The sequence below is a fragment of the Drosophila novamexicana genome, unplaced genomic scaffold, assembly GCF_003285875.2.
Source record: "Drosophila novamexicana strain 15010-1031.04,08,12 unplaced genomic scaffold, DnovRS2.1 tig00000072-arrow-arrow-pilon, whole genome shotgun sequence".
Lineage (NCBI taxonomy): Eukaryota > Metazoa > Arthropoda > Insecta > Diptera > Drosophilidae > Drosophila > Drosophila novamexicana.
Window position 1 is genome coordinate 601,327 of NW_020824771.1, and position 17,162 is coordinate 618,488.

Here is a 17,162-nt window from a genome sequence, read left to right on the forward strand (position 1 = left end):
GACGAAAATTGAAACCGTAACAAAAAAGTTTTCTTTTGTTTTTGTTTTTTTTTTTTTTTTTAACGACAAAAATTGTGTTTTTTTTTTATTCTTTTGTAACTCTTTAATTTCTGTTTTTTTTTGTTTTTTTTTTAGTAATTTGTTTGAATGAGACACAAAAAATTTAACAAATTTTGGCTATTTCTTTTTTGTTTTACTTTGTTATTGGTTTTGCTTTTGGCTTTGGAATTTGACTTTTGATTTTTCACTTCTTTTTCGGTTTTCTGTTTTCGGTTTACTGTATTCTGTTTTCGTTGCTATTTTCTATTTTTGTTTATCTGTTCCTGTTGCTGTTTTGTTTTTTTTTGTTTGTTCGCTTTCGGTTGCTGCTTTGTTATCGGTTTATCGGTTAATCGGGCTATCGGTTTATCGGTTTATTGGCTTTTTTTGTGGTTTTTGGTGTTTTTAAGGCTATTTCGGTTTCGTTTCGATTTGTTGCTATTTCTGTTGCTTTGTTATATTATTATTTGTTGTTGTTGTTGTTGTTTTTGTTGTTGGATTGGTTTATTGGCTGTGTTTGTGTTTGGTTTTATTTCTGTTTTGTTGCGCTTTGATTTTTGTTCTTGATTTTTAGTTTTATATTATTTCGTTTACAGTTACGTTTAGTTTGTTTTCTTTTTTGCTTTTATGGTTACAATTCGCTTGCTATTATTGTGTTCTCTTTTCTTTTATTACTATTATATTTATGCTTTTATTTTGTTTAATTATTATTTGTAATTGTTGTTGCTTTTATTGTTGCTGTTGTTTGTTGTCGGTTGGTTGTTTGTTGTTGCAGTGGTTGTAGTTGTTGTTGTTGTGTAGTTGTTGTTGTTGTTGTTGTAGTATTCCAAATTTTGTTGTGAATTTTGTTTGTTAAATTTTGAGAAACTAACTGAAAATCACTTTTTATTTTCGCTTAAAACTGAAAGTTAACTTTAATTTTCTGCTATTTTTTTTTTCTCTTCTATTTCCCGTTTTATGATGTTTTGTTGTTGTAGAATTTTTGTTTTTTCGTTTGTTTTTGTTTTTTTTTTTAAATTATATACAAATTAATTGATAGAATGATTGAAACAAATTAAAAGTTATTAACTGATTGCACATGAGTTGTTTAATTATATTGTTATTATTACATTTGCAATTGTTATTATGATGACTTGTCGTAGTATTATATAATTATTTATTATTATTATTATTATTATTGTTATTATTATTTTAATTAACAAAACAATATTTTAATAAGTATCAACAACGTTTTAACGTAATCTTTAAAAATGTTCCAAACAGTCAAAAAGCACCTGTGATAAAAAGTTGAAGAAAACATAAAACGATTAGCGAAAATTACAAATGAATCAAGTGTTATTTAGACAAAAATGCAGCTCGAATAAAAATCTTTTACTTTCTCATATTAATTCTGTGCAATTTTATCAGATATAACACGGTAAAAGCCGTCGGCAGGTGGAAAAAAAAACCACAGCAGGCCGACGGCACTTGGGCAAAGTATTTTAATGATAACGTATTCAATTATTATTTGATAATAATTATTGAATTAGCCAAAGAGCGACAATTGTCGTGTCTTATCGTAATCGATATCATTCGGTTCATCAACATGCTTTGCCGCACTTCCTGTTAGACACGCACAACTACAAACGCAGACAGCCGCCCGCCCCGCCCATAACATAGAAACAACTCCAGCAGTAAGCACAATAGACGAACCTAACCCCAGACACACGCATTGTCTAAGCTCGGCGCGCGAGCGACAGCACGCGAATGTCGAGGTGGAAGAGAGTGGAAGAGAGCGCAAAAGCGCCAACGGCAGGACTGCGGCATGGACAACAACAAGCCATCGAGTAGGGAAATACAAAACTAAAGCGAACAAACAACAATTTCAAGTTCAAAACGCCGCTGTTTGCCACGGCGAGGGGGTGCGCCCGGAGTGCGGAGGGTGGAGTGTGGGCGGCGGTGGCTTGAGTGGCCAAATAACAAATAGCCAACAAATAAAGCGTACAAGGCATTCCATTACGGTAAAAGTGGCAGCAGAAGTCGCCAAAAATAGTGCTACAATCTAATGTTGCAAAACGAAGAGCAACGTCGACGCGCGACGTCAACGCGCTGCCGCCGGCGACTGCAGCGGCATCGGCAAATGTAGAGTATACTTAGAGCCACCCACACATACAAGGAAAGGCACACGACGAATCTGTCAGCTACAGAGCGCATTTACATTTGGGCACAAAATGAATCAAGCGATTAGATGACGTACAATGGAAGAAGTAAAATCAGCAATAAAAATACATGCACACGCATACACGCATACATACATACATATTGGAAAAGTTCATATATATGGGCAAAAATTGCCGAACCGCGACGATAGTCAATACTCTCCATGAATAGGTACTCAATCAATCCGTAAAAATACATGCATGCATACATACATACATGTGTATGTATGTACATGTGCATACATATGTGTTTTGTCATTAATTGAAACTGTTTTCTGTACTTATTTTTAGAACTCTCTCTCTCTCACTCTCTCCCTCTCTCTCTTGTTTCAACTTGTGTAGCACATTTGCCAAACAACAAATACTTATTTTTGGTACTTTTGTATGCTGAATTGCATTCACAGATATGTATGTATGTATGTAATTGTTTTAATCACTTTCTATGCTCTGACACGTTTGCGTATAGTTTTAAAAATTGTATAGTTAATTAACGAAAACATTTATACAATTATATGATTAAACTCTATGCACATTTATGCATAAATTATTTGTATTGTTACAAGTGTTATTTTAAAGAAAAAACTGTATTCCTTAAAATTAACTAGTTTTTTGCTCCTGCATTTTACACATGCATATGAATGCATATACATATACGCATGTATGCTTGTATGTATGTATGTATATAGAGCTGTAGATCACTTCAGCTATTTATTTTACACTCATGAAATGTGCTCACTCAAATCTTTGGGCTCAATGGAATATTGATACTGTTATATTTTACAGATGCACACAAACATATTAACAGTTTCTACACATATGTATGTATGTACATATGTATATTTGGGTCTGAGTACTTTTTCTCTTTTACTGTAAATTCCAAAACGTTTTTATCTTTTAAGTTTTATGTGTACATATATCATATATCGTGTTGAATTCACCGTTCGAATTATCACAACTAACACACTTCGCTGTTTAATAAATGTATTGCCATTTCGTCTATTCCACTATTCGTTTGCTTTATTAAGTATCCTGTGCACCCACATTCACAAGGCCGCAATGCACAGAAGCGTCTCCGGGTCATGAAATTCGCAATAAAACATCCTTAGAGATTCATTTTTTGCCACTTCTGTTATTTTTTTAGACGCCCCACACGCACACGCACACACACACACATACACTCCAATATATTTATATAGATATATCTACACACAAGTGTAAGGCGAACGAAACAAAACACACAGTAAATAAAATAATGGAAACAACACGACGAGACAAGCGCGAAAGGTAGGAAGTCTTCTACGTATGTATTTATGTATGTGAGTATCCCAACTGAAGCTGATGTATCGGCATCTCGGCAGACGCACAGAAGGCGCAAAAGACGAGAAATTGGACGGCATGAAGCGGAATCAGAAGAAGATGCAGACAGCAGACACAGAGAATCAGAACACAGAACAAAGCGAAGACGAATTTAGCGCGAAAAATTGAAGCTGAAAAGTTTGCGCGACGCGCGCTCCACGAAACGCACCGAAAACGGCCAAAAAGATGAATATGTGCAAAAATCTTTTGCATACGCTCAAGAACCCCATGAAAACGAACTGCCAAGCCAAGCAGAGACGCTGACGTTGACGCTGGCAGCGACCGCGACGCCAACAACGACCGCAACTGGGAGAGCAAAAGAAATGGAAAAATACGAAATAACAAAAATTAAATGCTGGCGGGGGTGTGTTGGGGGCGGCAACAACAGCAGCGACAGAGACTTTGCAAGAGCTTTTTACAGACGCGCGCGCTCAGGCCACAAAAACGAAACGAAATGAAACGACGCGAACGCAAAAAGACGATGATGACGACAACCACGACAGCGGCGACGACGCTGCTACGGCCCCCCCACTAGACACACCGATACACACAATCAGAGCGGCGAGAGCGCCAAGACTTGACACTGTATGTGTGCATGTGAGAGAGCACAGACAAAGGCAAGCAAAGCGAATAAAAAGCATCGACGAAAAAAGTTTGCAAAAAGCAACTTGGAGGTGTGTGCATGCGTATGTATATATCAGTGTCTGTGTGTGTGTGTGTGTGTGTGTGTGTGTACATACAGATGGGTCTGTATTGGTATCTCTCTGTGCGTGCTTGTCGCGCGACTGCTTCTGCTGACGCGCGCGTCGCTGCTGACGTCGCGTGTCTTTGCTGGCCGTTGGAGCCAAAGTTGTTGGTAGTTTGGGAGCAGAGAAGGGTTCACGTTAACAGCGCCACTAAACCGCTCTCAGCGCACGTCCCAATGCATGAGTGTGTGTGCGTGTGCGTGTGTGTGTGCAGTTGCGACAGGTCTGACGTCTGAGCAGCGTCATAGCCATGGTTGTCTCCTCGCGCTGTTCCTTTTGGCGCGCAGCGCGTGAAAGTGTTACGATTTGAAAATTGCCAAGCTTAGAACTGGGTAAATCAAGTGCAGGGGGGTGGTTGGGCGCGCCTTTTAAATTTTTGACATGCCACGTGCTGCATGTTGAAGCTGAAGTTAGGCATAGATAGGCAGAATAGAGGTGATAGAATGCCAGATATATCATGATATCTTGGAGAAGTCGAAAGCCTGCGAGGAGCAAATACCCTTTATCAAAGCACGATATATGTATATCTGATATACATAGATTGATATAGACTGATTCTAAAATCAAAGGAATATTTGCTGCGAACCTCAAATAAACTTCGAGTGTAAGTAGTTTTTGCTTTCTGGATCAAGACTTATACAATAAATGTAGCTGGTTGTACATATTCGTAAAAATTGAAGAAAGTGAATTAAACGCAAATCTAGACAAATTCGATGGAGCACAACGTGAAGAGTTATCCAACAACAGATGTCATCAAACGGGCTGTCGAGCAATGCAACAGGATCGAGAGCTCTCTGGAGGGCTGTCTGCAAGTCCTGCAGCAGAGCCGCGTGTCCAGTTGGCCCGACTTCTCAGATGTGTCCAGCAAAACGACTCCACAGAGACTCAACAGAAAGCTGAGCTACACAGTATGCGACGGCAAAAAGTCGCCCGACCTCATAGAAGTCGACGAGTCCAGCGATCTGAGGGACAACTCCAACATACACTATATGCTGAAATGTGCCGATGTCAAGCTGCAGCACGTTCTCGCATCCCAGCAGCGCATCATGCAGCGCATGGGCGATGTACACGACAGCCTCGTGCAGAAGCACGAGCAGCACCAGGCGGCATACGAGCGGATCAAGCAGCAATGGGATAAATTGAAATAGTAAAACTCTGGATATCACATAAATGATTCGAAATAAAGCCAAGAGGGGTAACCACAAGAAGGGGCTTTTCAGTCTGTGTCAGCGATCAGCGACATGGTATACCCTGTAAGAGTATGGTTGAAACGGGTATACTAGCTCTGTGAAGCTGTATGTGACATGCTGAGAACAAAGCATTGTCCGACCCCATGCCATATAGATTCTGGGTCGGGAAGCCCATTACTTTGAGAACCTTTAAGCGCAACAAGGTTTAGGTATAGCTTGGTTTGCGATTAGAAGAAAGTTATTTTGGTTTAAGGACAGCTCCCTTTGTGCTTAGCAGCCTCTGTACAGGGTATCTTCTAGCCAGACACTTGTCTTGATTTGTTGTATTATTCTACTTAAAAGTAAACACGTTCGTGCTCAATTTTCCTGCTGATTATCGATACCACACATGTGATGCCTGTTGTGCACAATCAACAAGGGGCACAAAAAGTGCCCCATGAGTCATGATAAAGTAGATAGCCAAGCTACTTATAGGATACTACTTAGGTGACCAGATCTAAGCGCATTCGCATTTGCGAGCGTTGTGCTTGAATTCATGAGAATCGCATAGAAAGGCAATGCTTAAAGTAGGCAACTGTGTGACGCAGAAGCGATTGAGAATAAGAGAGGATATGGAAAATGAAACACCTATAGCTTAGCCTTGTTCAGAATATGCACAGATATGAATGTTTGTTTTAGCATTATAGGGTGTTGGAAAGTTTGAGCACGCCTATCTTAGAAGCTAGTGCCAAAAAGTGACAGTTGCCAGTTATTTATACTTAACTCAAAGCGAAATTTCGTTCTTAAAACCCTTAGTTTTACTCACTATTCCTTGAAAAGCACGAGCGGCCAGGAATGAGGAATCTACAGCATTTGAAGAAGAAAAGGACACGGAAACCGAAAGGAATACAGTACAAATGCACACCGAAGTTCGCGCCGCGCAAGGTGGAGACCATGCAATGCGACAATGGACACACTCTGTGGGACTTCAAGTGCACACGCCTGAAGCTGCTGAGGATCCTGCGGCGCCACGAGAAGATTGCGTCCATCCTGAAGGATGTCAAGCACCGAATTGAGCCCATACAATTCATGCTGACCACGGCCGAAGAGAAGAGCTTGCTCGGCTCTGCGGCGGCGAAAAACGTGAAGTTTCTGATATTTGAGGACCACACGGATGGCGAACTCATCCGATGGGACAGCAATTTGGATCTGTGCAATTTAACATTCCACAACTCGGAGCTGGAGACGCCGTTCAGCCAAATGCTGCAGCAGAATATAGACGAGCTCAAGAAGTTGGATCTGTTGGGCGAGGAGAGCTTTGCAAAGGAATTGAAGCAGAAGACAATTGGGGTTCAGGTTGATGAGGACAACATAGCTTGGAAGACATTTCTGAATGACTGGAACAATATGGACGAGATCAAGCAAATGGATCTATTTGCCATAGAGCTAAAGCAGAACGAAACTGGAGAGCAATCCAATCCACAGTTGGAAATTCAATTTGAAGAGGACGCTCTCGATAAGATCTTGAGGGGCTTGAGCAACAAGGATGGCAGAAAGAAGAGCTTTGCGGCAGACCTGATGGCGACTAGGGACAATATGGGGCAGCTGTTGGACATTGAAGTCCAAGACGACTCTCAGGAGAATGTGAATAATGGCGATTGGAAGAAGATTCTGAATGAGCTGAACGATTGGTGTGACCAAATGGACAACACACAGACGACAGAGACGACAGAGACGACAGAGGAGACAAGTCTTCTTGGTGATGTTGGCGAGGCTTCATTATTCAATAAGAGTAGCTCGAATAAATAATAAATACTTACATACATATGTACATATGTACGTCATATGCCCCATAACAAGTTAACATTCTAAACTATGAAGTTTGGCAACAGCGCCAAATATTTGGCGCCAATGTTAAAGCACAACAAATACAGTAACATGTTCACAAGGAGAGCGGCGTTTGTGTGTATGCCTGTGTGTGTGTGTGTGTGCAGAGTGCACACAAAAACATTTGCCGGCTGTTTAGTTTTTGTGTGCCGGCACAAAAAAAGGCCAACGAAAACTGGCAACAAAGCACACAACACCAAAGCTCCCACTCTCGCTCTCCGGCTCTCCCACTTTTTTCGTGTCTGTCAATCTCTCGCTCTCTCTCTCTCTCTGCTGTTGCTCTCACTCGCCATTTAGAGAAATTTTGCGCAAATAGACAACACCAGAAATAGAAGCAGGCAAAAACACTTCACCCACACACACACACAGACACACACAGACACACACACACACACAGCCAGCGCGCAGTAAAGAGTAGTGCAAATAAAAAGACTACTTCAAATAGTTGACTACACACAGCATACATACATACATACATACATATGTATGTTGGTGTGTACATATGTATGTACACATAGAGAAACTTTTGTTGTTGTTAGCTTTTTGCGTGCATTGGCATTTGTGTCTGGCATATTTGTTTTTGTTATTGTGCTTTGTGCTCTTCTCGAGCGATTACCTCTTGGCCTCGGCATTCAAAAAAAGCGTCTCGCAGAGAGCGCCTTTTAATTGTGTTTTTGTTATCGCAATTGCTTTGCGTGGTATAGGTTAAGAACAAGCTTTTAATGCATTTACTATATGCACACACATATACATATGCACATGCATATATGCACACATATGCATGTTGAATTGTTTATAGCGTGCATATTCTACATATATATGTATGTATTTATAAACAGCTGTGATAAGGCGCCCTTTGTCTTATCTTATCGCTGCCATTCACTGCTCAGAAATGTATTCCTTTTTAGCGCCACTTTTTTTTCGCTTCACTTTTTGCAAAATTAGTAAAAACAAAAAGAAATATTAGGTCGCTTTGAGCACACTCAGAAATTACAAAAAGCCGGTTTTGTTTTGTTATCTTTGCAAATGAGCGTGTATATGTGGGTGAGCTTTATCCATGTGTGCGTGTGCGTGTGTGTGTGTGTGTAAGTGCCGGTTAGGGAGCTTTATGCTTTGTTTTGTGTTGTGTGTAGCTTCGATCCGGTTTTGTTTTTTGCGCTTCTGACTTTGGCTATGTATGTAAATTTGTGAGCCCAGACAACAACAACAACAACAACAACAACAACAACAACAACAACAAAGCAGCAACAACAGCAACAAGCCTAAAACCCCGTTGTGTCGCTCGAGCGGGGGCGGGCTGCTGGTCACAGCATATGCTCTCAATGCGGAGGAGAGGCAGCTTCATAAACTGGGCGCGCAGACAGACAAAGCCGAGAGAACAACAAGAAAGAAATGGAACGGCAATAAATATGAATTAGCCAAAATGTTTTTATGCAGCTAGACATGGGAATTCCCTAATGGTTTTCTATATGCGCAGATCTAGGAACTACTTATAAATAAATACATTTGAATAACATAAATTGATTGGATGGCGGGGCAAAGTGGAAAGTCCAGATATTAGACAAATTTTAAAGGTATATTCACATAAGCCCAAATCATTCTGAAGCCAACAAATCTAGATATCAATTTTTTGGGGTTTCACCATTGACGCAAGAGTTGACAAAAGGGAATTATAGTTGTAAAATTTCCAAAATAGATTAGTTAGCTAAGGTACCCAACCACAGCTGAAGTTCCTTATCGAATCACATCCCAATGTATGGAAGCCCAAGCATTGTATCTAAAACTATTTGGGGAAAAGCTAATATTATTTAAACTACTAAAATACTAAATACTTAATATAAATATAAATAAGAAAATTATAATTTTATCAATTCCAATCTAATAAATAAATAAATATTACTTAGAACAAATATTTTTTTCCCCCGCTTGGATATCATTCAAACGATTTTTGCATTTCCTGCGGCTAAATTTAGTCACACAGAGAACCATTTAAAAAGTACCTAGTTGGAATATATATGAGAGTATGTATTTAATAGACACACACACACACACACCCACACACATAGAGCATTGCATGTGTGTGTGTGTTTACCATAATTGTAATTTAGCATGAAAGGGCTTTTCACACACGTGCAATTGCATAAAGTTGAGGTTTGGGGCTGGAAGTTTTTGGTCATCTAGCATTGACCACACGGCCGCCCTCCCCGTGCCGCCCACCCGGCCAGGGGGTTGGGGGGTGGCAGACACCGGCAGGCTATGCCCTGCTGTTTACCCCTCGCATCCCGTGCAGTATATGCAGATAACGGTAAATGGCTCTATGTGCCAGTATATGTACTGCGTACATACATACATATGTATGTATGTGAATGTAAAATATATGTAAAGGGCGACAGTTTACAGTTTTTGCTGTTGTTGCTTAATTTACAGCCTTATGTCACTTTGGTGCATTATACTTTTCATTATCGCGCAGCAGCACCTAAAAGTGTGTGAGGGAGCGAGAGGGGGAGAGAGCGAGGGAAAGAGAGCACGCGCGTATGAGAGAGCGCCCGCACGCTCTCTGTCTGGCTAACGGTATACACATGTGTCTGTCTCCCTTTCGTTGTTAATGTCGGCTATATCGGAACAAAAAAGAATAGCAACAACAACAAGAACGAAAAACATCAAAAGGAAATGAGTTTTCATTTAGCGCACACAAAAGCGGAAATGAATCGAAATAAATAAATAAATGCACCTGCAGCGCCTCCCAAGCCTCTCGCCCAACACTCAGCCCAGCCGCCAGTCTCTCTCTCTCTCTCTCTCTCTGCCTCCCTCGCTAGCCCTCTCTGTCTATCCCAGCATCCGTGCGTGCATACCAGAGAGTGCATCAAAGCACATGCGCCCTGCCTTCCAGAGAGAGAGAGAGAGAAAAATTGGGCAAGAGGCAGGCAGCCAACCTGCTTGCTAGCTCGCTCGCACCTAGCTGCTGCCTTCTCTATTGCACGCGGCGTGCATTCAACCCGGCAGAACAGTAGCAGCAGCAGCAGCAGCAGCAGCGCCAGCAGCAAAGGCGGCAGCAGCAGCAGCAGCAGCGGCGGCGGCGACAGCATCAGCACCTGACTCACGCCCACATTCGCAACCCCTACCCCAACCCTTCACACACATGACGCCCTTTTCATCGTCTCGCGGCGTTTTCATTTTCGCGCTGCATTTCGTCGTCTTCTTTTCTTTGCTCGTTTTCTACCGGCGGGCACAGCTCTCATATTGTTTTTGTTTTTGTTTCTTGTTTACCGTACTTGTTTTGTGCTTTTGCCCTGTGACGCGTTCCTCGGCGGGTACCTCACGCCCCCCTTCTCGCCTTGGCCCACTCTATGCCCTCCTGTATACCCTTTTCTGTCTCTCGGTTGTGTTTTGCTTTGGCCTTATCAAAACTTTTTGGCGCTCTCTGTTTTCTAGTTGCCTCCCCTCCCCGCACCGCACCGCCCCACCCCGCCCGTGACGGCGCCACGTTTCGTGGTAGCGTTTTATGTTTTGTTTAGGTTTTTTGTTGCCGCTTTTACTTTGACTTTCATTCAAGACGAGTCTTTTCGTCGGGGCCCTCGTCGCCCGTCGCGCGACCCACAAATGCCAGAAACGAGCGCCAAAAACTCTCGTTGCGAGCAAAATAGATCACAAAATGGTTAACAAAACCACATCCTGCCCTCCGTTGCAAAGGCTTAGAATACAAACAAACCTAATCACACACACACACACACATACAACAGTTAAGCATGGTAACAATTTTCTAAATAAAATTAAAGTGCGAACATTTGCATTCAAGACCTAATTACAAATTTAAATAATAACGATTATGAAATTATGTATATATTTAAAAAAAAAAAGGTATGAATAATTCACATAAGCCATAAGTTTCCCACTATCAAATTTTTAAAATATTTTATAATTATTAAATAAATAAATACATTTTTAAATAAAACTAGTTTTCCAGAAATATGTGGGGTTTTTTTTACCACTTGAAATCAAACTTGATTCCGTTTTAAGGAAATGTCAATAAAATATAAGACCTAGATTTACACAGTAATACATACAAAGTTAATTCCTAAATATAACAAGAATCTAATGTATGTGCTGTATTGTGTATTAAGGAGTATATGAAGTATGTTATGTCCAAACATAGGGAGACATCTCTGATCCCATAGAGTGTATATATTCTTGATCAGCCCCAACAGTCTGTATACACGAGTCGCCTGTCTGTCTGCCTGTCGTCCGTCTGTCTGTCAGCTATTCTCTTGAAATTGTTTATAGGGTCGTTCCTTCTTACTTTCTTTCTATTCCTTCCTTTCCTTCTGTGGCAGCAGGCAGTACATATGTCGTATACGGCCGAATCGGACCGCTATATCTTATAGCTACCCTCGAATGAAGAATTTTTTTCTGTCTCAAGTTATGTTTACAAAACTCTGCATTTGGTAGTTTAATTTAGTTATAATAAACTATTATTTAACTTTCGGCGGCAGGCAAAGAAATTACCAGAGATCTGAATTCTCAGGAAGAGTCTATTGAACACTTTCTCCATCTGCCTTATATACTTTTAACTTTTAGTACGCATAATACTAGTTACTTTTTTACCATCATTAAATATATTATATTAACAACTTTTCTATATATTTTGTGGCTAAAGCTGAAGCTGGATTTAATTTGGAATTTTTTTCTATCTAAGATGTATCTAATTTTTAAAGAATTAATTGTAAGCTCTCTATGCTTTAAATAAAAAACTTTTGATTTAAAGAAACAGTAGAATTTCTAGTATTTAGAGAATTGTGCCTCTTAATTTATCAAAAAGAATTGAGACCCAAAAATGATCATCAACATCATTGATATGATGTACTTTAGACATATATTTTTTATTCAACTTCACTTAACTTGATTAATTACTTGAAAAACCAAACAGAAGTTTTTCTTAGATTCTAAAATGTTGCGTACCATATTCAAATCATTCTAATCATCGAATTGTTATTATTAAATCGGAATGCTAAGAAAATAAATATTGTGAAACGCTTTTGCACAACTCGAAATACATTTTCGCTTTTGATTTACTTTGGATTTTTGCTTCGCCTTTAGTTTTATTTGATTTTTTTTAGATTTCATATGCGAAAAGAACCGAACAAATTTTTTGGTTTGTTTCGAACGCGTGTGCAGAGTTTTCTAAACTAATTTTGTTAATCAGTTGGCGCGTTGAGCGCAGCTAAGGCCAAAAAAAAAAAAATATATTGAGTAAAAATGGGGGCCAAAAGCAAAAAACCACAAAATAGCGACGACGACGACGACGACGTCGACGTCAGCGTAATAGAGAAATAGAGTGGGAATTCAATAGGGCAGCGGGTGAAGGGGTTGGAAGGGGTGGGGGCTGGGAGCTTAGGTTCAGTAATTAGGGGTGGCATTTGCACCACACACACACACACACACACACCCACACACACATACACACTCGACTAAGCCAAGCGTTTTAGATAAAAAGCCATGCACCACATGGCGTATGCGCAATTGTTGATATTACGCCCTTTCACTCACTTTTCACGTTGGTTGGCGGAAATTGATTTAGATTTACATATTTATTTGTTGTTTGTTTTCGAATTTCTTTTGCTGGATTGCGGGTTGCGTTGCCAAGTGCCGTGTGCCGTGTTGCCAAAGTTGCAATGCTTTACAAAATTAGGCGGAAAAATAAAACTTATGCGACTAAACCGAAAATTTTGAATGTGTGTTGCTGTTGACAAAGCATTTTCGAAACTGATTTTTTGCGTGACGCAACGCTGCAACAAATGCGGCGCGGCAACAAGCAGCGGCAACAACAACAGTTGTGCGTGTTTATGTCCGAGAAGCAGCAAAAAAAAAAATAAAAACCTCATTATGAGTTGCATGGACTGTTGCAACAAACCGCAAGAGTGGGTGGTGGGCGGTGGGTGGTGTGTGGTTGGGTGCGGCCAGTGGGCGGGCGCAGGCTGTCAATAATTAGCAGCCCTATAATTGCAGCGCCCACCCCCCCCTGCGCAACCCCCACCCTCCACCCTCTGCCCTAGCGCCTGCCAAAACTGTGCACACACTGCAATTTTCACGCACACGCAATTGAAATTTGTTGTTTTTTGCCTCACTTTTTGCTGCATGTTAATTTATACGATTATTTTGTTGTTGCTGCAACATCAACATAATCAGCAGACGCAGCAGCAGCAGCAGCTGCAGCAGCGGCGGCTGCAACGCATTTAATGCATCTCTCATTCCAGCTCCTGCTGCGCGCATGCCTCTCATTCGTTGCAACAACAAAATGTTTTTTAAATTCTTTTTTAGATGCGTTTGTGTAGCATTTTTTACGCGCATCTCATTCACAGCTCAGCCCGGCATATTGCTGACATATTAAGGTCAGACGAAGTGTGAACATTTGGTTAAAGACATTTTAAGTTCAAGAATGCACTTGTTATGTTCTTTAATTTAGTTGGGCTATAATTCTTAAAGAAGTCCTAAATATATATTGCCTAGGAATATATTTGTAAAGGAAATATTAGGCTAAAGCATATGCTTGGTATATAATTGTAATCAATTTAAAAGATTACTTTTAAAATCAAATATTTATATTAATTAGATAATATATAAGGCTAAACATCTGTAAATTCAATTTGACAGTATTTTGGAAGATATATACGAATCTGCTTATCAAGGCTGAGCCGAACTGATTCAAACCTGGAATTTCAATTGATTTTTACAGCCTTCTTTCTTCTTTCAATCAACGATTCATTGCGATATCGATAAATTATGTTGATGCACATTTACTAAATTATTTCTAAGTATTCCTTCATACTAGCACCGATATGAATGTAGTTTGGCAATGGCGATGTTTTCCATTTTCCACATTAAATAGTCGAATAAGGTTCTTTTCATCGGGTTTTCACAATCTTCTTTCTTCTTTCAATCAACGATTCATTGCGATATCGATAACTTGTCACAGTGCTGATCGATAAAACACAATATCAGGGTTGCATGAACTTACAATCTGACTAACAATCTGACCCACATGAAATCCCTTTAGGGCTGCCCAACTTTGGGTAAATGATATTCAGTTGCATCTCGCCAGATTTATACGGGTTTATTTTTGTTTTTGCGCGTGCTGCAGCCAGCGTTTTTCCATATAAAAAAGAAATTATAATACAATTTATTATTATATTTTTTTGCGCTGTTGTTGCATTCCCAAAAGCCGACCAACCAAAATCCACCCAGCCCCCGCCCGCCCCCCGGCCTGTGGGCGGGCCAACCGCACGCACGCACCGTCAGCAGCAGAATTGTTGCTGTTGCTGCTGCTGTTGTTGGCTTTTTTGTTGTTCTTCTTCTTGTTGTAATTTATTTATTTTTTATGTCTTTTTTGTTGCGGCGCTTTTCATTTGATTTTATTGTCATTTTGCGTACGCCATTCCAGAAAATTTCCCCGTACATAGAGCTCGCTCGTATATATAATTGAAAATATTTTGGGCGGCAGTTTTCCGTGCGTGTGTGTGTGTGCGTGCGTGTGTGTGTGTGTTATACAAAATTCATTTTCCCAGCTCAATTCGGTATATATAATATATGTTTTTAGTGTGTAATTTTTATAATTTCAACTGAAACTGGCCAGTGAAACATATCTTCAACTCAAGTAACCCGACTAGTAATATTTTATTAAAACTGAACGGACTTTTTTGGGCAAAAGTCCTTGACTTTGAACTATGTGATCCTCAGCTTAAACTTTTATCTTAAGAACTTAAGTAATAAATCGCCTTTTAAACCTTTTTTAAAATCGTAATAAATGTTTTTTTTTATACCTTCAATTCATCTTACGATGGGTAAAACTGGTATAACAGGCAGAAGGAAACATCGCCGACCCCATAAATTATATATATTCCTGTTCAGCATCAAAAGTCGAGCCGATTTAGCCATCTCTGTCTGTCTGTCTGTCTATATGTCTATAAGAGCTAGAGACTTAAGCATAGATCCTCCTGGTGTTCGCGCAGTAAGACTTTGTTTACGATAATCGATAGCTTGCGGCATTTCCCAGCAATCGATTAAAATCGATATTGAAATTCTATTGTTTGAGCAAATCTCTTAGGTTTTAAGATCAAGAGTCACCAAATTTGACATGTAGCTGGAAAAGTATATACAGATCAAGTATACTTTATTTTATAGAAATCTTGATATGGCTTTGAGTATATTTGACTGATACAACTTTTAAAATCTGTATAAATATTTTTCTTAAAGGATTTTCAGATTCTTAGAAGTGCTTTTAGCTTTTTGATATCCCTTTGTAACTTAAGAAATATGCGCCTTTTTAAATAATTTTTAAACTTGACTTTTACCTTCAACTGATTCTTATCTTTATCTTTTTTCTAAAGATACTTATTTGACTGCCAAACCATTTAATTTTAAACAAGCTCTTACCCGTTCGTGGTCCTGACGCACATCTATAGAAACTGAACTCTATTTAATATGCAATACCACTCGAAACTATATAAATTATAACATGCGTTGCCACAAAGTGTGCGTAAGCCCCTTGAAATACATAATTGGTTTAAAATGTCATAACAAATAATGCACAGCAAGGCATGCACCAGCATAAGTATATAATTCGTGTTGGCATCCAATCATTATGCACATTGTAATTATAATTAATTAGTGGGCCGCGGGGCTTAAAGCTGGTAAGTACAAAGAAGAAGAACAGTTGTCTATAATAGAACAGATTATGAAATGACAAAAATAACGTTCATTGGCTAATTGCAAATTGGGAAATGGCAAATGATTGGCTCCGTATCATTTGACTTTTAAATTCCAAACGCATTATATATACAGCATATATATTTCATATATATATATTTATGTACAACAAAAATATGCGCATATTTAGTTGGGTATTTGAATAATTCTGTTTTTGTTGAATATATTCAATTAAAATTCTACAGCTCTTAGCACTCTTTATTTTTACAGTACAGTTTTTTCGACTAGGCCGCTGTTCACTTTGGGTGTCCCCTTGGTTTGGGCTACGCACAGTTCAAAGTTTCCCCAAAACTCTACTCCCCCCCCCCCCCCCTCCCCGACGTTCCCGCCCTCCACTAAAAACAGGACATGCTACATACATAGCATCAGTTGCATGCTGTGTACAACATGTGGCATATACGCGCCTGTGTACATATGTTATGGGGCATTGTACATGGTATATGGGTTGACATTAAAATGAATTCTTTTTTCTTCGCTCATTTTTGTTTAATTTTTTAGCTTGTGTACCGAAAACGTTAATGCGCTACATGTTGCGGGAGTTTCAGCTATCGGAATCATTATGTGAAATTGTGAAATGAAATGCTAAATAATTAAAGAATGCCAAATTGTTTTAGACAAATTGATCGTTCAGTCTCTTATTTACAAGCCACATCAATTTATTTTGTTGATAGCTAAGCTTACAGGATTTGGAAGCTCGAACTTCCCTAGAGAAAGTTGGTTTCTCTCTCAGTCGCTAGGGCCTTTAGCAGTCGTGAGTTGCGAAACGTGGGCACATTTTATGGTTTTTGCCTTCCTGTTTTTCCACGTCAAGTGATTAACCATGCCTCCGCATGCAGCCACCTCCGTTGCAACTGCTGCAATGCAGCCCACCAAAAAAAAAAAGTTGGCGCATGTGAAACATTCTTTTTTGTCATATTTGTTTGCTATTATATATGTATGCATGCGTATATATATATACATATGTGCATGTAGTTATTGCATGCAACTGTAAATATTGTAGACAAGGG